This window comes from Chenopodium album, chromosome 11 (genome assembly GCF_948465745.1).
Source record: "Chenopodium album chromosome 11, dcCheAlbu1.1, whole genome shotgun sequence".
NCBI classification, from domain to species: domain Eukaryota; kingdom Viridiplantae; phylum Streptophyta; class Magnoliopsida; order Caryophyllales; family Amaranthaceae; genus Chenopodium; species Chenopodium album.
The window spans coordinates 51,637,345-51,660,830 of record NC_137844.1 but is presented as its reverse complement, the minus strand read 5'-3'; the positions used below and the strand labels follow the sequence as shown (position 1 = coordinate 51,660,830).

The following is a 23,486-nucleotide window of genomic DNA, read 5'->3' as shown; positions in this document are numbered from 1 at the left end:
AATATCATCAATCAAAAATCCAAAACACACTAATATTCCTAAAAAACCTCAAAAAATACAAAACCTTCCAAAACCTAATATTTCTTATTTCTAATTAAAAACTTGTGTTGGATGGTCTATTATGGATGTCTGTTTTGATGGCGCTTGGAAGAAGTTAGATAAACCGATGTGTTGGGTGGCTGCAATAGCTTGGGTAGGTTTCAGCAACAGATCAAGTCTCGGCTCCCATTCAGGCCATCTGCCCCCTTCCAGCTGAAGTACAAGCACTGCTACGTGCTGTTGAGGACTATATTGGTTTGACCATCATGGGCCTTCACAACCCACGTTTGGCCCCCATCTCTGTACGTAGAATTCTGGAGCATATCATTAAGCTTTGTCGAATTTATTTTCTTTATGTTTGTAGTCTTAATATAAGGTTCCTAGACTACAAATAAAGCCCACCGACTAGCCCAAGCTATGAGAAAAACTGGCAGAATTGAGGTGGAGTTAGGTTGTAATTTCCTTTGCTTAATATAGTTTATCCATATAATAATAATAATATTTAAAAGAAGAAGAAAAAAAACATATTGTATATACATATACCTATAAACTCATTATTGTATTTTTTAATAAAAGAGAGCAGAATACACAAAATTCAATCAGAGATCTTCTTTTTCTCGTTAATAGCGGATCTAGTCTTCGATTTCGTAAATATCGTCTCCAACTTCGCAATTTTTGGTTTATTGCTTCAATTCTTCTGAATTTCAGGCTTTCTGTCTTCTGGTAATCTGGATTTCTCTTAGGATTTCTTCGGTCTTTCGATCTTTCAGTAAGAATTTATGAACCTCTACTTAAACAATATCATAATCATTGCTTCAATTCGCTAATCTTCCTTGTTCTGCTCTGCAATCAAAATTCCTGATCATTTACTTGGATCTGTGATTGTTTATTATGCGTGCTTTAGTTTCCTCTGAGATTTGTAAGTCATCATGGAAGATTTAGATAATCACTTGGTAAATTTAAGGTTAAATGACCTAGAATTGGGCGATATGTATGCCGATGAAGTGTTTGAGGCTGACCGTACTCCAATGGTATCCAATCTTAAAAAATTGTTTCACAAACATGGGCGGATCTAAGTTCAAAGCAACGGGTCAATTAACCCCACTTGTCTTTAACTAAAATTATATGAGTTAACTATGTAAGATATATATAATATTTATACAGTTACACATAATTTGTTATTGTATAATATTTCACGTAATTTGTTAATGCATAAACAATTTAAATGTTATTTTAATATTTCATAGTTTAATAACTAATTTTATTTCAACAATAATACCGATGGATTACACAAGCTTTAATTAAATATATATAATTTCATATAAATATACTACATTTACCGCATTAATTATATAAACATAGAAAACATTTATCTACATTTTTGTTTCTCACTGAATTATATTTGTTTTGTAAAACATTAGAAAAATGCATGTAAATGTTTCTTTTGAAGATTCATATAATTAAATTTATTTTATTTGAATCAAGTTAATTTTTATAATTTGAACCCACATATAAAAGATGCCAGATTCGCCTCTGTTCACGAATGTTTGCTAAACAACTTTAAGTGTATTCAATTGCCCAACATGACAAAGGAACATGGAGTTGCGTTTCCGTTACAAACCAGAAGATTTGCTCATATCAAATCCTCCATTTCTACCATTTCTGATCAAGTTGCCTACAGCTTCGCTGCTCTAGTTCAAATTTTGGTTGCTACCTTGCAAGCTCAGTCTCGTAAAGACCTCATGCTCCTTAGATCGACCAGGGAGGTCTATTATGAATTTAACAATAAGCATGCGCAAAACAATCTTTATCTATACATGACTAAACTGACCAAAAGAGTGGATGGATTGAATTGTTTATTCTCTTGCCCTCGCACTTCGTTGGGTCTTACGGCTGAGTCCGGTAACTCTGGCTTTATTGGACTGGTCATTGTGGTAAGAAAATCTGTTGCCACAGATGCAGAGGTTTTAGAGGATGCCAGTATACTTGATTATGTGCATAAGATCAACTTTTCAAGCATCATCAGAGTAGAACAAGGTCCTGTTCCCCCTCTTTTTATTTTGATGGTTGAAAAGTTGGCAGTACTTAGAATTCGAATATCCCCCACCTTTTGTACCATTGCATAATTGTCAACGGCAGTGGAGAGTCGTCGATTGAGTGTCGACAATTTGTCAAATTACTTTGTGACAGGTTCAGGGTTCCGTCTTTCTTTTTAGGGGATTGCAATCCGTACGGATATGAGATTTTTTGGACTTATAAGTACGGGTCCCTGAATCTAGTTCATACTAGGTTAAGTCCCGTGCCATGCACGGTTATTACTCCTTATTATTTATTATCGAATAATGTTATATTTAATTAATAGAATATAATATATAAATTGTCTAACTTTAGCATTGATAAAAACAAAGTATTTGACATAATGAAACATGGAATATCATGCTTAATTGACATTCTAATGTTTTAACCATATAAGAAAATCTATATTAGTTGAATATATAAAGATAATAAAGATTAAAATTTATTATAGGAATAAAAAAGTAAAGTGAAATAAATTCCTAAATAACCATAGAAAGAAGAATATAAAAAAAGGGAGAGGATGTGAGTTTTGATGAAAAAATCTATATCTATATACTTATTGGTGATCATATATTGTAGTATCTTGTTTTTAGTCATTAACTTTTGTCTATCTCAAGTGTATCCTTAAAACAAATATTATGTTTGCCACACAGAAACTTATAGTAGAAGATTGTATTTTTTTTTTAATTATATTATACAAATATTATATTTTTCATATTAGTTAATTGAATGTCAAAATATATATATATATATATATATATATATATATATATATATATATATATATATATATATATATATATATATATATATATATATATATATATATATATATATATATATATATATATACTAGTTTTGTGCCCTATGTACAACCAAGTTTAAATGTCGCTGTCTAAACTAGTTTATATATATAAACTAAAATGTTTGCTTAAGCTGATAGGTGTATGGTTGAGGCCCAGGAATATGTTTTTTCTATCAATTTCGATGTAAACCAACGTTGATAGAGTATAAAATATATTCTTGGGCCTCAACCATAGTTTAAGAGTTTGGTTGAGTTGGTCTTTTAACAAACGTTTTCGTGTACAACATGGAAGGGAAGTAATTGGAGCACTTTCTTGCCACTTTATGAACCTATTTACAATTTCATGATTTAGCTAAGTATAAGCAGACCTTGAGCTTATTGATAGCTTACCAGTACATATGTACAAAACTATTGTAGCTAACACGATTGCTCATCTTATCATGTACTAGCTAGCTAAGTAGGCGTTTTCACTCAACTCTTATTTCCTTAACTTGAAGGGTGTCCAATATCTTTGGTTTTTTGTAATTCTTGAGCAAGAGCGACCAACAAACAACACTGACCGATGAAGCAGCCATAGCAGCTCCAGCAATCCATGGTGGTAAACGGAATCTTAATGAGGGGAACAAAGCTCCTGCAGCAATTGGGATACCAAGTATATTGTAACCCAAAGCCCATATATAATTCCATCTTATCCTAGAGAAAGTTTTCCTTGAGAGGTCGATGGCAGTTATGACATCCTCTAAGCTGCTCCTCATCAGAACAATATCTGCTGCTTCTATGGCTATGTCTGTTCCAGCACCAATTGCCATTCCGACATCAGCAGCTACTAATGCTGGTGAATCATTAATACCGTCTCCAACCATTGCCACTACATAACCTTCTGCCTGTGTTTATTATCACTTCATCAGTGAGGTGAGGAGCTACATATGTCCATAAGTTCAATTTAACAAGTATTATATCACAAATATCAAGGATTAATTACTCAAGGTAATGCTTCTAAATTATGCTTGTTAGTTTCTCTTAAAGGCCAGGGTAAAGAAGAGTAATCAAAATCTGACCTGTAATTCCTTTATTTTCTCTGCTTTTTGCTCGGGTTTAGCTTCAGCAATCACGGTCTCAATTCCAACTTGTCCGGCAATGGAGTTGGCTGTCCCCTTGTTGTCGCCAGTTACCATAATGCTCTCAACGTTCATGGACTTGAGAATAGATATGACTTCAGGTGCACTCGGCTTCAGAGGATCAGAAATTGCTATTACTCCTGCAACTTCATGATCAATTGATACCAGTATGCCTGTTTCTGCCTTACCTTCGGCTTCTGAAAGCAATTTCTCTGCCTCTGCTGGAATGTTGATTCCTTGGTTTAACATCAAGCTCTTATTTCCAATAAGAATCTCCTTATCGTTGACTATGGCCTTGACACCATGACCACTAATGGCCATGAAATTCCCTTGCTTCTGCCCAAGTTTGGTGTTCTTTGTCTTCACTAAACTTCTTGGCATACTCAACGATGGCTTTTGCTAATGGGTGCTCACTATTGACCTGGAAATCATTCCCTAATTATTATGTCAAGAAAAAGGAAGCGTGATTTGAGTATTAGAAGTATTGAGCTAGAACATTGATCTTTATAACTCGGCCAATTCTAGAAACAATGACTAAAACACTCTGCATCTGTTCTGAAATAAGTCTAACATCAAAGGACTATCAGAAGTATAGAGCAGAACGTTGGGGTTTGTCAACAGGAAAATAGGTATCTTTGAAATTTTGAGAATCAGCAAGTTTGCAGAAAAATGAACTACCTCTACAGCAGCAACCAGTTTATAGAAGTCCTGCAGCACCATTTGTCTCAGAAGTCGCGTGCTGACAACTTCTGGCTTGCCCTCTGTAAGAGTCCCAGTCTTTATCAAACACAATACAATTAACCTACAAAAGTTTATTAGAATGTTGGAGTGTATTAATAGCTGCCAGGGTGTCTCCTTAAACTATAGTCCATCCATTTTAAGCTTATTGAATCCAAGACAAAAAAAGTACAACATACCTTGTGAGCAGTTTCAAGAGCTTGGCCTCCTTTGATCAGTACACCTTGAGAAGCACCAATCCCAGTACCAACCATAACTGCAGTTGGTGTCGCTAAACCCAGAGCACACGGGCAGGCTATGACCATGACAGATATGCCAAATTGTAGCGCAAGCTCAAAACTGTCCATTGATGGTGGTATCCATGATTCGGGGTAACTGTGGAATTTTCCAGCTAAAAACCATCCAAGCCAAGTTGAAATTGCGAACAGGATAACCTGGGGGATCAAAGCAGCAAGTAATTAACAATGTTGGAGTATCTTAATATAGTTCGAGCTTTCAAAGAATTTATATGCTTAGTTATTTACTAACCAATGGCACAAAATATCTAGAAATATGATCAGCGAGCTTCTGCACAGGTGCTTTGTTCATCTGTGCTGATTCAACCAGTCGTACAATTTGAGAAAGTGCACTTTCTGATCCAACGCGTGTTGCCTTTATATGTAGTGCCCCATTTTGATTCACTGTCCCTCCTATTACCAGATCACCCTTCCTCTTTGGTACTGGCCGCGATTCTCCTGTTATCATGCTTTCATTGACATAGCTTTGCCCCCAAACTACAAAACCGTCACAGGCTATCTTTTCCCCAGGAATGACTTTAAGCACATCATTCTTTTGTATCAATCTGCTGTCAACTTCTTTTTCTTTCAGGATCTTTCCATCTGCATCAAGGGTTATGTTGGAATGTGACTCGAGAATCAATCGAGGCTTGGCATATAAGCTAAGGGGAAGAATTACTTGTGTTAAGCAAGGAAGCATTGGATGGGTCAACTTCAACTGGGCATATCTCTCAAACTACTTAGAGATTTGAGGTGATTCAAGTTGGAGGTGAAAGCTTGTTTCAAGAGCTTTCCAATGATAGGTCATAAGCTTAATTCCGATAAGAAACGAGGAAGTTATAGCTGTTTTACTACGAGCTGTCTGTGCTGACGCGAACAGGGGATGCACGTCCGTGCCAAATATGGCACGTCCGTGCTGCTGCAGTTCCAGACGAGCAGTAGCTACTGGAATGAGTTATCTGGGCTTGCACGTCCGTGCCTACCTGATACCCTGTCCAAATCTGTCGGGGGTATAAATACCCATTAAGGGTTATTTTGTTTATTATCCCCAAATTGAGTGAAACACAATTAGAGCTAGGGTTCTTGTTCTTGAAACCCTTGTGCTTTAGAGTGGAAATTAGTAAGAGATTACTCTTGTAAACACTAATTGAAATCAATACAAACATTCTCCTTGTTCTTGGGTGGGTTTTATAGTCTTCAAGTAATTGCTTGAAGGATTTTCCCACCTTCCAATTTCTTGTCTCTTTTACTATCAAATTTCCTTATTGTTCTTTGCTAATTACTTCAATTATCAACCATTTGCTCTAACAGGTTAACAATGTCGCCCTCTCAGGGGCCAAGTCCATTAGCTTGGCAATTGCTGCAGATGTCTCTCCCTTCGCCAATATCTCTAGGTACTTCCCTAGAAGTACAAAGGTAATAAGCATAGAACTTGTCTCAAAAAAATCTGTTCCCTCAAACTTTTCTGATGTAGCAGCTCTAACCACAGTGTAGACTGAGTAGAAGTACGCTGCATTTGTTCCCAACGCAATCAAAACATCCATATTAGCAGAACCATGCCTCAATGCATTGTAAGAACCAATATAAAATCTCCGGCTTATAATGAACTGTATAGGGGTTGCTAATACCCACCTTATTACCTCACCAACAGTTAGCATCTTCAAAACTTTGGTGTCAAATACTTCTCCAACACCCGGAATATACATGAATACCATAGATGTCAGAAACACTGGGATCATAAAGATTAAACTCCACATCAATGATCTGTAATACTGCTTAATTTCTTCCTGTTTATGTGAATTTTTTCCATGTTCTTCAGGATATATCATCGCCTTGAGATGCCCTGAGCTAGCTGACTCGATCACTTCAATAAAGTTTCTTGGTCCTGTATTATCAGACTTGTAAGAAACAGAAATTTTCTGAAGTTTTAGATCAATGTCTATATTTTGAACACCGGGGAGTGCTTGAAGTGAATTCTCAATAATTCTCCAAGATTGTTCTGTTTTTATCCCATCAACCTTTAGATGCACCTTGCATCTATCTTCTCCTGTAGTGATAAGTACAGCCTCAAACCCGCTATATTCTACAGCTTCTAGTAGCTCATTGTAACTAACAAGCTTCGGATCATAGTGAATTTCTGCTTCTTCAGTAGCTAATGCAACTTGTGCCTTTTTAACACCGTGAACTCCTAGGAGGCTAGTTTCGATGGCATTTGCACAAGAAGTGCATGTCATTCCTCTAATCCTTAACCGGCATACTTGATTGCTTCCATCGTTAATATCATCAGCAATCAGTAGTTCAGCCTCGAAGCCAGCATCCACAATGGCTTCAAGGATTCGTTCTTCCTATAAAGCGTTGATGACAATTTTTAAATTATAGGTCAGCAAAGATGAAAGAAACTGAAAAATTATTGCTAAAAATTTCTTAAAGCATACATAAGTTTGATAAGTAGTCATTAAAACTTATAAATACATAAACGAATAATGCAATTGGCATTACAGGTACTGTGTTCTCTCAATATAAAATTATGCATCCAAATTTCTAAGTAAACTACTTAGATTTTTTAGCCTTTTCTTTAATCATACACAAATTTTAAAAATCAAGCAGCTTAAAGTCATAGATTACATATGGAGGCTTTTCATAGGTTATACTTCATTGTTAATGCCTTAACGGGATCTTTTACCAAAATGGCTAATTTTATAAAAGTATTTACCAAAACGGCTAATTATAAAATTTAATTCCAAAACTAGCTATATTATTGTTGACTTTATAAAGGATATTGTCTATTTCTTATTTTCCTTTGAACCGGCTACTTTTTTGGGTTTTTTAAAAAAAAAAACAAAAAAACAACATAACCTAAATTTTTGTCTAGAATGTATCACAAAAAGGATTTTTGAGTAGTATTGTTCTATCAAAACAATAACCACAAATTATACGATGATAAGGGATTTAAAAATGAAGATATTGTTTGTTTTTTCATGTCTGCTACTTGTATGCTTTTGCTAATGTCGGCTAATTTTGAATATTGTTGAATTTAATGTGCATAAAAGATCAAGCATACATATACTATATGTGATATATAATGGTAGACAATGAATATGTTCAAAGAACTATTCTCAATTGCTTGATCTTGTAAGCCATTCTTGCTCCTCTAATGTGAATATGGATCATCTTAACTTATCTCGGATATAGTGGCTAATGAGGTTCCAATGCTCAAATGAAATAATAAAAAATGTTGATGAGAATAATAATTTTGAAGTTCTTGAATCTAACTTTGAAATTGAATATGAAGAGCCCTCACATTCAGATTTTATTGATCCTGTTCACTTTGAATATGATAATAAATAATAATTACGAATTTAGTTCTCTAGATATTAGCCTTGATTATCAATTACACAAGGGTCAAGATTATGGTGACAAAAGATAAATTTATTGATTATGTCACAAGATATGCTATATCTGTGAACTTGGTTCATGGCAAGCTGCCAAGTAGTCGTGAAAAGGCATGATTATCAATTACTGGCCTTCAAATTTTCCAACAAATAAAAAACCAAAAAAAAAAAAAAAATTAAAAATGAACCCAAACAGACAAATTAAAATAAAAAATAACCTAAAAAAGTGAACCAAACCGGTTCAAAGAAAATAAGAAATAAATAGTTTTTCTTCCAAATCAATAACTTAGCTAGTTTTGGAATTAAAATTTATAATTAGCCGTTTTGATAAATACTTTTGTAGAATTAGTCATTTTCGTAAAAGATCCCCTTAACGGCTATTCTATTTCTAGATGTGTTCTTCCTATTAACAGTACATGTTTGCCAATACAATTTTAACAATAAAAATCTTTAGTTGCGTATTAATAAAAAAAAAAGAATATAACAATTAAATACTATGAAAATTGAAAATTAAAGTATATGTTGAGACAATAAATAAAACCGAACTGAACTGAATAGAGGTGAAATGAATATTTTATGAGAGAAGGAAATTAGGAGCTGAATTGAACTGAACTGAACTAAACTGAACTGAATTGAAATTAAGCTGAAGTGAATAGGCCCTTAAAACGTTTATATCTTTACTCCCTTCGTTTTTTTATTTGCATCACTTTCTATTTAAGGGTGTTTTTTTTTTTTTTTAAATGCATCAGTTTTATATTTGGCCGGTAACTTTATATTATATTTTATCATTTTTCTCTCTTACTTTAAACCCCATTCAAATTATTTTATTATTTCTCTCTCTTCCATGGTCCCCACTTATATATTAAAAATATATATCATCTCTCACATACCTTCTCTTTCATGGTCCCCATCTTACTTTTATTATAATAATTTATTTATCCACTTACAATATTATATTACTCTCCTTAAAATTTGTGCAAACCCAAGTGATGCAAATAAAAAAAAAACGAAGGGAGTATTTTCACACACGTAAAAATTATAAAAATGTGATATTAATAAAATATACAATGAGACTAATCTAACAAAATCACTCATGACTATATTAACTTTTATAAATTAACGGTAATTCATGGTCAAAGTTTTCAAATTTTAACCCAAAAAATAGCAATGGGGCAAAAATAAAAGGACGGATGGAGTATAAGGGGTGTTGCTTGGAATAACGTGCCATTTGCACCTTTTGAGTACTCCCAAAAGATCAAAAACAATGCTAGTGGGGGACTAGTGGCTAAGGCTGCGGGTCCTGATGGGTCTAGTGATGGTGCCCAAGATGGGTCCAGTGGTGGATTCATAGTGCTTGCTAGTGGGAATGGTATATATGGTAGATAGATTGTGTGTGATTCTTGGAATGAAGTGGTAAGTTGGTAACATAGTTTGATGCCCTAATTTCGTAATATATTGAATAGATCATAGATGGAGTACCTTCAACTAACAAACTTTTTTTAATTCAATATACTAGTATTTGTCACTCACTAGTCAGTAGTTATCAATGTCTTTATCTTTTTTGTTGCAATGAAAGGGAATTTTACCCTAAATTTTATTTAGATTTTAATTTAGTTTCCCGTAATAAATATGACTAGGGAGCGAACATAATGTAATACACTGAAATTTTTTCCATGGAAGTGGATGCACGATGCTCCGTGTATCCGTTTCTTTTAAAAAAGGCGGAATGAATATTTAGTTGTTTAGTAAAGAACATACAGTTGTTTTGTAAAGAAAATATAGCTATTTTATAAAAAACATTACATATACTTGTATTGTAATGAACATATAGTTGTTTTGTAAAGAACATATAGCTATTTTGTGTAAAAAAAAAAAAAAAACCAACTTTATGTTCTTTATATATATATCTAAAGAACATCCGAAATATTAATAAAGAACATGATAATTAGAAGTGATCAACTTCGGCCCGGCCCGATCCAACCCGAAAATAGGGCGAGTTTCGGCAAATCTAAAAATGCATTTTTAGTTAAAAATCCAAACCCGACCCGAAAAGCCCGCTAAATTTTCTGGGTTTGAGTACGAGATATTATGTTAAGGCTTGGTCCGACCCGAATTTTTTTATCACCTCTAATGATAATATAATGTAATGAACATTATTTTTATTCAACCACCATGATCTAAAGACAAAATTCAAAGAATATTTCAAAATAAACAATTAACATTATGTCACAAATAAAAGTACATTATACTGACAATCAAAGAACTTGAAGATAAAGAACATTATTTAACAACATGTTATGTTCTTTACAATTCTATAACATGTTCTTTTCACTTTAACTTAATATTTTTTACATTTCTATACAATGTTCTTTACAATTCTATAATATGTTCTTTTCACTTTAATTAAATGTTCTTTATATCTCCACACAATGTTCTTTGGATCTTTTACCAAAATGGCTAATTCAATAAAAGTATTTACCAAAACGGCTATTTTAAAATTTTAATTCCAAAACTAGCTAAACTATTAACTTAGAAAGAAATTATTTACTTTCTTTTTTTCTTTGAACTGATTTGGTTTTTTTTTTTTTTTTTTTCCATTTTTTTTTTGGATTTTTTTAATTGGAAAATTTAGAAGCCATATAAGGATATATGTAAACGATCGCTCATAAGAAACCCTAACTTCAAGATCACAAAAAAAAAAAAAAAAATCCTAAATTTTTGTATAGATCGTATTACAAAAAATTGGAAATTCAAATAGTATTGCTCTATTTACACAACCACAAATTTATACGACGATAAAGGATTTTATGATATTGTTCATTTTTTATTTATTTTATTTTATTTTTATGTTTGCTCATTGTATCATTGTATGCTATCTCCCAATGTCGGCTAATTTTGAATACGGTTGAGTTTAATGTGTATAATAAAAAACAAACTTGCATATATATATGTGTGTGTGTGATATATGATGGCAAACAATGAATATGTTTGAAGAACAATCAGCTTCTTGATTGCTTGATCTGGTAAGTCAATCTTGCTCCTCTAATTTGAATATGGCTCATCTCATCTTGTATACAGTGGCTATGAGGTTCCTAATTTCCTATGCTCAATAATAAGATAACAAATAATATATTTTGTTGTAAATGCAAAAGATAATTTGTTCCAACCCAGAAAAAAAAAATTATTAAAAAAAAAAAAAGAAAAGAAACAACATATTAAACAAAACCCAAAAAACTGAACCTAAAAGGTTCAAAGGAAAACAAAGAAAATTAATAATTTCCTTCCAAGTCATCAACTTAGCTAGTTTCGGAATTTAAACTTATAATTAGCTGTTTTGGTAAATAGTTTTGTTAAATTAGCTAATTTGGTAAAAATTCCATGTTTTTTCCGCTTTTTTTTTTTTTTGAAGGAATGCACCATGCGGATCGTGCATCCGCCTACAGGAACCACACATTGGTAATACACTACGTATATTTTATTTTAGTTTGGTATGGCATAATGCATGTATTGAATATAGAAATTAAAGAGGAGAGCTAAGTACTTCATAAGTTCATAACAACTTTTACATTCTTGCTTAATAAGGTTGGCTAGCTATCACCTTCTTTAAGCTATAAATTTCTCCTATTATAAATAAACTTAATTATAGCAGTTATTATTAGCAATACATTAAGAGAAAAATTATTGCATGTAAAGCATATTTTAAGATCAGACCTATATATCTTATTATTAAGAAATTTTTAATTAAACAAATTAAAGTTGACCACCCATTATATAAAGCTTGTTTTCTCTTCATCTTAGGGTTTATTCACATTTACTGAACTGAGTTGAATTGAACTGAACTGAACTGAATAGAGGTTAAATGAATATCTTATGACAAAAGGAAATTAGGAGCTGAACTGAATTGAACTGATTGGAGTTAAATTGAACTGAAATTAAGCTAAAGTGAACAGGCCCTTAATCCTTTTTTCCCACTAATGAAGTAATTTTTTTTTTTAAATTAGAGAACTGTAGAATGGTCTTTCCCCCTTTACAGATCATTCAAGGAAAGCTAATTTTCATATTATATTTTTTAAAAAATCAAGCAATGGGATTAAACAACCACATTTACAGTGTCAAGAATTAAAAACAAAACTATTAAACTAACTAACTTCATATTCCTGTAAAAAAAGAAAGAGAGAGAGAGAGAAAAAAAAAAAAAAAAAAACTAACTTCATATGGTCTTAGTTTTCACAAGAAACATAACATTTGTTTTTGCACATATACAAAAATCATACTGTAGATAAAATCCGATTTTTATATATAGTACGTGAAACAACGAATTAGAAAAAATCTAACAAAGTTCTATATAATATATTGTCTTAGTTTACATGATGGTAAGAAAACAATGCGATTAATCGGCCATTAAAAGAACACTTTTATTTTGAAACAGAGAGAATAGCGAAACATAAGGAAGAAAGAACTTACATTAACAAAGTTGGGATAAAAAATGACTTGAGCTTTATTATTCAAAACATCAACAATAGCCTCTTTAATCCCCGGAAGTCGCTTAATAGCCTTCTCAACTGAAGCAGCACAAGCTGAGCATGTCATTCCCATTACTCTAAACAAAGCTTTCCATTCACTACTCTTACACCCTTCTTCCATATTTCCTCTCATTGACGTCGAAACTCCTTTCGGATACTTGGGCATTGAAGGGTACCGAGCTTTCGGGGATAAAAGATCACTCCTACTGTCATTGCATATGCACACTAACGTTGAGAATTTCATGCTTGTCATAGGCATCGACCTTTTTGCAATGTTATTGTTCTTGGGTTTTTAATTTGATGTTGCTTTGCTGGAAGAATACATGAAAAATGATGTAAATGGTAAGCAAATGATTCTTATTATGTATGTATAAAGTAAAATGTAAAAAGTGGTATAACTTTTGAAAATCTAGCCTGGATTGATGAGTGCGTATTAATTAGTTTAGAGTAAATTGGAAGTAAAAATAAGTAATATAATGCTGAATTAGGTATTTGATTTCGATGTATTAAAAGTGGACACACATTTCCTTTTATAGTTTGGATGAGGTACTTTAAATCTTTATTTTAAGAATAAGAAATGGATAATTATGATAAATCTCTCCACCATGTAATTAAATGTAACTACGTTATATTACTTATATATGGGTGGTTTCCCAAAAAAAAAAAAAAAAAAAAAAAAGGGTTATATATGGGTAGTGTGCGCACCATGCAAGTTTTGATTAATGCTTGTCGTAGTGGGATAATTCTTTTATGACAAGGTTGATAAAAGTTAGCAACGTAATATGCTACTACTCTGTTCTTTTGAGCTGCTCTGCTCTGCAATGTGTTGGAAACTCGGCTCTGCTGTGTGTTGGAAGCTCTGCTCTGCTCTACTTTGTTGACCCCTGTTCTACTTTGCCAGTAACACAAAAGAATAGGGCCTAACTATCATACGAGTAATATATATATATTTAGCTATGAAAGCTTTCTAATTTTCGAATAATTCAGTTTCGAGACAATTTCGTTACCAGGTAGCATGACGATCCAGGAATCCCACATTTTTATTTATCACTTTCATGATTTTGCTTAAGGTACTAACTTAAAGGGAATGAATAAATGGATCCCTAGCTAATTCCCTATCAATATCATGAATTCATTCCTCATGACTTCTTCCACAATAATGTATATATCGACACTTTATCATTTCATGAGTAGCAAGTATAACTTACATTCAACCTCATAGTGACATATATCATCATATCATACAACTAATACTGTAATAAACAACAATATTATGCAAAATTTATTTGTTGATCACAACTAGTAAGAGTGGTAAAACATTCAAAGAAGTATTATGTTGTTGCACATACTTGCATTAAAATTACTTGCATTAAAATTATAGAAAATTTTAGTGATTGGTTAAATTAGTGTGTCAAATTTTTGAGATGACTCATATCATCACGTAATTCACTTTAGCTGTTATTAGTGTAAAGTTTGTCACTTCTAAAAAAAAAAAACTAAAATTGGTGGATCTAATATGCTTACAGCGAAACATACCTTTACCTAAATTGATGATTAAAGAAAACTTATCTTTTGACTAATTGTGACAGAATAAAAGAGAATGATATAGAATGATCATAATAAGCCACTTTCTTACTTATTTGAAACAAATTTGAAATTGTAACAAATACTAAATAAAATGATAATGGGGTGGGTGGCGGTCCAATTTATATGAATAAACGTTGATGGTAATTAATAAAATACATTTTGAATTAAGCAAAAGTGGGAGGTTATTGGGTAAAGTTAAGTGATTCAGAAGACACAGAATTATTTTTCCTGGATTTTCCATTTTAAAATGTTTCTCTTTGGAAAAAAAAAAAAGAAGAAAAAAAGCAAGATATTCGGTTGTCAACTTTGTTTCTTCTTCACATGTTTTGTAAGACTTTATATTTCAATAATTGAAAGTGCATGTTTTAATATGAATTTTAAAAATTCTGCTTTCATTTATTCTGATTTTTTTCTAATTTGATTTGATCTTGTATGACTTTCATTAATGGTTTGACTCATTATCATTAAAAAAATATTGTTTGATTTAATTTGTTTTTTTTATTTTTTTTTATTATATATATATATATATATATTGATGGTTAACTCTTAATTAATATCGTCATTTATTTATTATTATTTTTTTTTTAATAAATCGTAACAAGTTGATGTAATAAAAATCTAAACTGAGATCACAAATTAGTTATACTTTTTTCACTCTTTTATAAGTAGTTGACATGGTTTGACTGTTATGCTCAATCTCAAATTTAACTACCTTTTGTAGTTTATAGCTAGGTGAGATTTTTTTTTTCTTCGTATCTGTGTATTTTTAGTATATCAATTCTTTATAACTTTTATTTATTGATAATCAAAGATATTAGTCGTTGGTTTTATGCTCTGACAAATGTAATAAATAAACATGTGATGCCAACGTACTATAAAAAAACTAGAGAAGTATTTTAGTAGTAAAATTAGGTCAAAAGTCAAGTATTGAAAGGATTGAGAATGAAATAGGGTTATTAGATGCATCTAGAGCTGTCAATTCGGGTAAATGGGTCGGGTTTGTGTGGGTCGGGTCATCTCGGGTCGGGTTAATGTCAAGACCTATGTGGGTCATCTCGGGTCATGCTTGAGTCGGGTCACGTCGGGTCATGCTTGAGTCGGGTCACGTCGGGTCATACATCTTTTCGGGTTCGGGTCGGGTTTAGGTCAGGTCAATAAAAGGTCGGGTTACATTCGGGTCGGGTGAAAAACAAGTCGGGTTAAATTCGGGTTTTTACGGGTTTAATTGAGTTAGGGTCATGTTCGGGTTCGAGTCGGGTTCGGTTCAAGTCAATTATTTTCGGGTTATAATCAGGTTGGGTCATTATCGGGTTTGAGTCGGGGTCGGTTCAAGTCAATAATTTGCGGGTCATAATCAAGTCGGGTCATTCTTGGGTTCGGGTTGGGTTCGGTTCAAGTCAAAAACTTGCGGGTTATAATCGGGTCATTTCCAAGTCGGGTCATTCTTGGGTTCAAGTCGGGTTTAGTTAATAATTTGCGGGTTACAATCAAGTTGGGTCATTTAAACTTATCTGGTCATTCTCGAGTTCAAATTGGCAAGTCAATAATTTGCAGGTTATAATCACGTCGGGTCATTTCCAAGTCGGTCTCGGGTGTGGTTCAAGTCAAAAATTTGAATTCCCTTAAAAAAATAATAATAAAAAAAAAAAGATAAGTCAAGTAAGATGAGAAAGACTTGCTATTGTCTGGGTCCCATGTATTTTTTATTTTTTTTGTTTAATTTTTTTTTTTTTTTTTTTGCTGCTATCCAGTTCAGTTTTTCTTTGACGAGGATTATGTAAGAGATAAGTCAAGTAAGATGAGAAAGGCCACTTTTGTTTTATAATTGGAATCCATGTTAATAAATTGAAAAAAGCCTGAAACTCAATAGTCAATACGGAGTACTCTTTTTATCCTAAAAATTCCTAAATCCTAAAATTCGGGTTATTAATAGGTCGAGTTTAAATTCGGGTCGGGACAATAACAAGTCGGGTTGAATTTAGGTCGGGTCAATAACAAGTCGGGTTTATTTCGGGTCGGGTTTAAAATCGAGTCGGGTTGAACTCGGGTCGGGTTAGTAACAAGTCGGGTTGAATTCGGGTTTTGACGGGTTAAATCGGGTTTGGGTCATTCTCGGGTTCGAGTCGGGTTCGGTTCAGGTCAATAATTTACGGGTCACATTCGGGTCAGGTCCTCTCTAGGTCGGTTCATGGTCGGGTTCGGGTCTCAAATACTCGGGTCAACTCGGGTCTAGGGTTGGTTTCAGGTCAGGTTAGGTCGGGTTCGGGTCACCATTTTTTTCGGGTTCAGACGGGTTAGGGTTAGGGTCGGGTTAGGGTCGGTATTTCGGGTCGGGTCAGCTTTTGACAGCTCTAGATGCATCATGCATGCAGCATGCTTCATGCCTCCACCCCTAGAGAATACTTTCTCTACACCAATTACAAATATCTTCTAAACAACTTTTTCATTGTTTCCGCCTTTGATGAAGTTATGCTGAAAATAAGTCATAGAGGTGATTCAAATCTATTGTTAATTAGCTAGCCTATCAGGATGAAGTAATATGTTATATGTATTAGTTGCACTTACTTTCAACTCAAACCATTTTTGGTTGAAGTTAAAAACAAATTGTATAATTTTGAAATTTGAAAAAAAAATTGATCAAATTTTGCCTCTAGCATTCAAGATTTGTGCTTGACTTAATTTTATTACTCAATGAGAAAGTGTTTATTTTTTATTCTTATAATTACTTTTTCAAACAACTAATAATATGCCTCCATTTCTTTAAGGTATCTACAATGAGATATTTGACATCAGGTCTATTACTTATATGTAAGAAATTAACTATTTTTATAGGGACTTGTAATTAGATCAATCATAATTACAAATGTATTTTCATAATATTTATTTATTATTTATGTACAGAGTATATAATTAGTTTTACATTGACAAATGTAAAGTAAAAATGAAACGTATAGAAATTATAGAAACTGATACAGATACTGTGGTTTCATTCTCCCAAAATTTCCCATACCAAACGAGAAAAAAAAAAAAAAAAAAAAAAAAAAAAAAAAAAAAAAAAACTATTCGGAATACTTTTTATTACTCATGTATTTCATAGTCAGAAAGCAACTTTTACTAAAACTTGTGTAATTTCTCCACTACTCCACTAAGAAGTCTAAATAGACAGAATTTGTTCTCGTCAAAAAAAGTAATTAAAAAAAAGGGAGTTTTCAGTTGCTCCACTAATTTATTATTTACTTGTTGGACTATAATTGCTCGGATTAATAGGTGAAGTTTCCTTCAAAATTTTATTTTACATGAAAAATACTCTTTTATAAATTCCTATTTTTTTTAGTTTACAAAAGTTTATATTAAATAAAATTAATTTCAATTTAGTAAAGCCATAAGCTTATATAAAACACAAACTTTTAAATAAAACGGATGTTTAATAAATTACTGAACATCCGTTATAAAGTGACAATAAAATATGCAAAAGTTACACTACAACGCATAAAAGTTACCCTGGTATATATGAGTTATTTATGCTTCATTGATAAATTTGACAAAAGTGACACTAAATTTGACAAAAGTGACACTAAATCTGACAAAAGTGTACCAGATGTACAGTAAATTACTGAAAACCGGGTGTATACAAAAGTTTCCATATATAAAATTAAAACCATAAACTTATATAAAACTCAAACCATGAGCGTCATGCAACAAGTGTCATCTCCTTCTTTATTTTTTTTTTAACTGTATAGCTTTATTGTTGATTTAATCTATGTATTGAAAGATGTTTTAATCATATTCTCCATATTCAATAGTTTTAATGAATATATCTCGTTGTTTTGATCGATGTTCAACTTTCCTCTCCCTAATTCTTTACTTTTTCTCATAAGAAAATATACTACGAGTAATTGAGAATAAATTGTAAGTTTGTAACCCGATTTAACTTTCTACAATTCCATGCATTGCACAAACCAAAGGCTAGTTAATATAATTTTATGAACATAGATAACCATACGTGAGTGAAATAATTCTCCTATTTAATGTTGATGCCAATTTATTTATTTATTTATTTATATTTTTTTTTTTTTTTTTTTTTTTGTAGGATTAAGGGCATGTTCACATTTACTGAACTGAGTTGAACTGAACTGAACTGATTGGAGTTGAACTGAGCTAAGCTGAACTAAACTGAACTGAGCAGAAAGGAATATTTTATGAGAGAAGGAAATTAAGGGCTGAACTGAACTGAAATTAAGCTAAAGTGAACTGGCCCTGATTTACTATGTAAGACAGTAACTAATATAAATACTTAATGTAAAATCATTAGACTATACTTTAAGTAAAATCATTCAACTTTATAATATATATGAGTTTTTATACTGATTATACAGATTAATATAAGATGCTAGTATTAGAAAATCATTCAGCATAAGGTTTTAAAATGTTTTTATAATTATATAACTCCAATCAATTAAAGACTAAAGTGGATCTTCATGTTGGTGAAATGTTCAAAAGTAGTGTATTGTGGAGAATTTTGCATATATATTGTGTGACAGCTTGTAAAATAAGTATTACGCCCAATCTTCTATATCTTGTACTTAATACTTATACTTATGAGATTATGCCAGTGAGATTATTAATTAACAGAGAAAGCATCAAATAATTAATGTACCACAAAAGTCTCATCAGCAACCAAATTAGTGTAGCACAAAAATTTCCATCACAAAACATATATACATTTTTGCATGAACACAAATCATAACTCAGCTGCCCAATTTATAATATGTACACATTGTTGACAGATTCACAACACTATATATGTTTATCATATCATTCAACCCTTATTTCCCTGACTTCAAGAGTGTCCAACTTCTTTGGTCTTTTGTAGTTCTTCAACAAGAGAGACCAACAAACAACACTGACTGATGACGCGGCCATAGCAGCTCCAGCAATCCATGGTGGTAACCGGAACCTGAGTGAAGGGTACAAGGCCCCGGCAGCAATAGGGATCCCAAGCACATTGTAACCCAATGCCCATACATAGTTCAACCGTATCCTGGAGAAAGTTTTCCTCGAAAGGTCAATGGCTGTTATGACGTCCTCTAAATTGCTCTTCATCAGAACAATATCAGCTGCCTCGATTGCTATATCTGTCCCTGCACCGATAGCCATTCCTACATCAGCAGCTACTAATGCCGGTGAATCATTGATTCCATCTCCGACCATAGCCACTATATAACCTTCTGCCTGCATTTGTTCTTAGTAAATGAGACACTTGTGTAATTATGTATAAGTAATTGTAACATTGGAATACTAAGTATATAACGATATATTGTTACCTGTAATTCCTTTACTTTCTCTGATTTCTGTTCAGGTTTTGCTTCAGCAATAACAGTCTCTATTCCAACTTGTTTGGCAATGGAGTTTGCAGTGCCCTTGTTGTCACCAGTGACCACAATGCTTTTGATATTCATAGACTTAAGAATAGATATGACATCACGTGCACTCGGTTTCAGTGGATCAGAAATGGCTGTAATCCCTGCCATAGTACCTCCAATTGATACTAAAATACCAGTTTGAGCCAAATCCTCTGCTTCAGCAAGTAATTCCTCTGCCTCAATGGGGATGGAAATTCCTTGGTCCAACATCAAGCTCTTGTTACCAACAAGAATCTCTTGGTTTCGGACTATGGCCTTTACACCATGACCGGTGATTGCAGCAAATTCCCTTGCTTCTGGCCAGATTTGATTTTCCTCATCTTCTCCAAACTTCTTGGCATACTCAACTACTGCCTTTGCTAATGGGTGCTCACTATTGATCTGGCAATAATTACAGAACCATTAGCCCTAACTAGGTTAAGTGATGTACTCTTTGGATGCAATTTAGTTGGTTAGAAAACTAGTTACTTTATATATTGCAGATCTCCTTCATCAATTTACCAAAACATAAATAAGGTTGTGACTTGTAAAGAATAAATTACCTCAGCAGCAGCCACCAGTTCATAGAACTCCCGAAGTATCATTTGAGTCAAGAGCCTTGTGCTCACAACTAGAGGTTTGCCTTCTGTGAGAGTCCCGGTCTTATCAAACACAATGCAATTTACCTACAAAATAAATAGGATTCCATAATCCATATTACCTTATTTGGCTTATTATATCTTGTCAATGTAAAATGCAAAGTGGTATTCGAGCAAAGACTGCAGCATACATGATATATACCTTGTGAGCAGATTCCAGAGCTTGACCACCTTTTATGAGAACACCTTGAGATGCACCGATTCCAGTACCAACCATAACCGCTGTAGGTGTTGCTAATCCGAGAGCACAAGGACAAGCAATAACCATCACAGAAATGCCAAACTGTAATGCAAGCTGAAAGCTATCCATAGATGAGGGTATCCATGATTTTGGATAGGTATTGAATTTTCCAGCTAAGAACCATGTTAGCGAAGTTGAAATTGAGAGAAAAATGACCTGTAAGTTGAAATAGCCAGCTTTACATTACTAATATTTAAGCATACTTCAGAATTCAGAGAATTCTATATACAAGAACAATCACATTTTTGGTGGTATCGAATCAAAATGATTACTTACCAAAGGAACGAAAAATTTGGATATACGATCAGCAAGCTTCTGCACAGGTGCTTTGGCCATCTGTGCTGATTCAACAAGACGGACAATTTGAGAAAGTGCACTTTCTGACCCAACTCGCGTAGCCTTGATATGTAACACTCCATTTTGATTCACTGTCCCTCCTATGACTGTATCCCCCTTCCTCTTGGGCACTGGCCGAGATTCTCCTGTTATCATACTTTCATTTACATAGCTTTGACCCCAAATTACAAAACCATCACAGGCTACTTTTGCCCCAGGGAGAACCTTCAGCACATCATTCTTTTGTATCAATCTGCTATCGATTTCCTTTTCATTTATGACATTCCCATCTGTGTCGAGGGTCAGTAGTGTCGCTGTCTCAGGGGCCAAGTCCATGAGCTTGGCAATGGCAGCAGAAGTTTTCCCCTTAGCCAAAACCTCTAAATACTTTCCTAGAAGAACAAAGCAAATGAGCATAGAACTTGTCTCAAAGAAATCCGTTCCCTCAAAGGTTTTAGATGTTGCAGCTCGAAGCACAATATAGACTGAATAAAAGTATGCTGCATTTGTTCCCAAGGCAATCAACACATCCATGTTAGCAGAACGATGCCTTAACGCTTTGTACGACCCATAGTAAAATCTCCAACCAATAATGAATTGAACAGGAGTGGCTAGAACCCACCTTAGTACTTCTCCAACAGTAAGCATCTTCACTATTTTAGTATCAAACACATGTTTAACACCCGGTATATACATGAAGACCATAGAGGTCAGAAACACTGGTATCGTGAAGATAAGACTCCAGAGGAATGCTCGATAATACTCCTTAACTTGCTCGTGTTTATGAGAATCTCTTCCACCTTCTTCAGGATATATCATAGCCTTGAAATGCCCCAATCCAACTGACTCGATCACTTCAATAAAGTTCCTAGGTCCTGTCATATCTGGCTTGTAAGAAAGAGAGATCTTCTGAAGAGTCTGGTCAATTTCCACAGTTTGCACTCCAGGATGTGCCTCAAGTGAGCTTTTAATGAATCGTTTAAGCTTATGCCATCAACCTTGAGCTGCATCCTGCTAATGTCTTCTCCAGTGCTGATAAGTTCAGCTTCAAACCCGCTATCATCTACAGCTTTCAGTATCTCAATGTAACTTATCAGCTTCGGATCATATTCAATTTCAGCCTCCTCAGTAGCTAATGCAATTTGAGCCTTTTTAACACCTTGAACTCCAAGAAGACTAGCTTCAACTGAATTTGAACAAGTAGTACAAGTCATTCCCTTTATACGTACCCGGCATACTTGAGTGCTTCCTTCACTAACATCATCTTGGATCAAAGCAGCCTCAAAACCAACATCCTCAATTGTTTCACGAATTTGTTCCTCCTATAAAATTGTACTAAACTTTTGAAAAACTAATGAAAAGAATTTGTAACCAACTAAATTAAGGCAACAAATAAACAAGAACACAAGAATCAATTAATTGTATATTTCAAGAACAAAAACATTGAAATTTTAGTTTTACCATCAAATAAATATAGCATTTAGATTCGAATGTAACCCGATATTATCTGTTATCAAATCAAACAATTCATCACCCATTTATGAACTTAATTGAATCTAATATGAACAACCCATTCCCATTTTCATTAGTAACCTACAAAGAAAAACCCTGATCAAAATCAAATTTTTAAAGAGAGTTGTGTTCCCCAAATGAATTTTGTTCAAATAAGTTCTAATAAGTTCTACCCAAGTTTAATTCATCGCTAAAAGATAACACATAAATTGATCACTCACATTGACAAAAGAAGGATAAAAGATAACTTGAGCCCTATTATTCAAAACATCAACAACAGCTTCTCGAATACCGGGAAGTCGTTTGATCGCCTTCTCAACAGAACCAGCACAAGCAGAACAAGTCATACCAATAACAGAAAACAGAGCTTTGGATTCAGACCCTTCAATCTTCTCCTTCTCTTTCATCGAAACGCCTTTCGGGTATTTCGGCATCGACGGGTAGTGAGGCCTCGCCGATAAATCTGCCCTGCTCCACTCATTCCGAAAGCACGCTAGCGTCAAGATTTTGGCTGCCACCATTGATGAAAATGTCTGTTTTTTTTTTCTCCTCTTTGTTTATGTTGTTGTGCTTTACTCTGTTTCACAATGAAATGCTGGTGTTAAACTAACATCATGTAAAAGTTGTTAACTTTAGTGTACACGCTAAGAAAAGTTGTTGGTTGGTTTTAAAGATTGTGACCAATTGAGATTTTTAAAAATATTTGTTGCCGGGAAAAAAGTGGATGTATCGAGAAAAAGTCAAAAGTTTGTTAAAAAGTCAACTTATGTTATACATTCAATG

General features: G+C 33.3%; 1 long non-coding RNA gene and 2 pseudogenes across 3 annotated transcripts; 1 reads left to right on the top strand and 2 right to left on the bottom strand.

Annotated features, from left to right (window-relative positions):
* Positions 1-3,198: 3,198 nt before the first annotated feature.
* LOC145569120 (putative copper-transporting ATPase HMA5) lies at positions 3,199-13,484 on the bottom strand (annotated as a pseudogene). Its single transcript, XR_014096053.1, has 7 exons — positions 12,908-13,484; positions 6,367-7,396; positions 5,305-5,669; positions 4,956-5,210; positions 4,717-4,840; positions 3,979-4,459; positions 3,199-3,804 (listed from the first exon to the last, which is right to left on the bottom strand). The product of XR_014096053.1 is annotated as a putative copper-transporting ATPase HMA5 (transcript).
* LOC145569121 (uncharacterized) lies at positions 6,090-7,314 on the top strand. Its single transcript, XR_014096054.1, has 3 exons — positions 6,090-6,232; positions 6,363-6,467; positions 6,871-7,314. It is a non-coding gene; the product is annotated as an uncharacterized LOC145569121 (long non-coding RNA).
* A 5,817-nt stretch (positions 13,485-19,301) lies between the features above and the next one.
* Positions 19,302-23,240, bottom strand: LOC145569119 (putative copper-transporting ATPase HMA5; annotated as a pseudogene). The gene is made up of 6 exons (XR_014096052.1): positions 22,925-23,240; positions 21,132-22,513; positions 20,757-21,011; positions 20,519-20,641; positions 19,878-20,357; positions 19,302-19,785 (listed from the first exon to the last, which is right to left on the bottom strand). The product of XR_014096052.1 is annotated as a putative copper-transporting ATPase HMA5 (transcript).
* Positions 23,241-23,486: the final 246 nt, after the last annotated feature.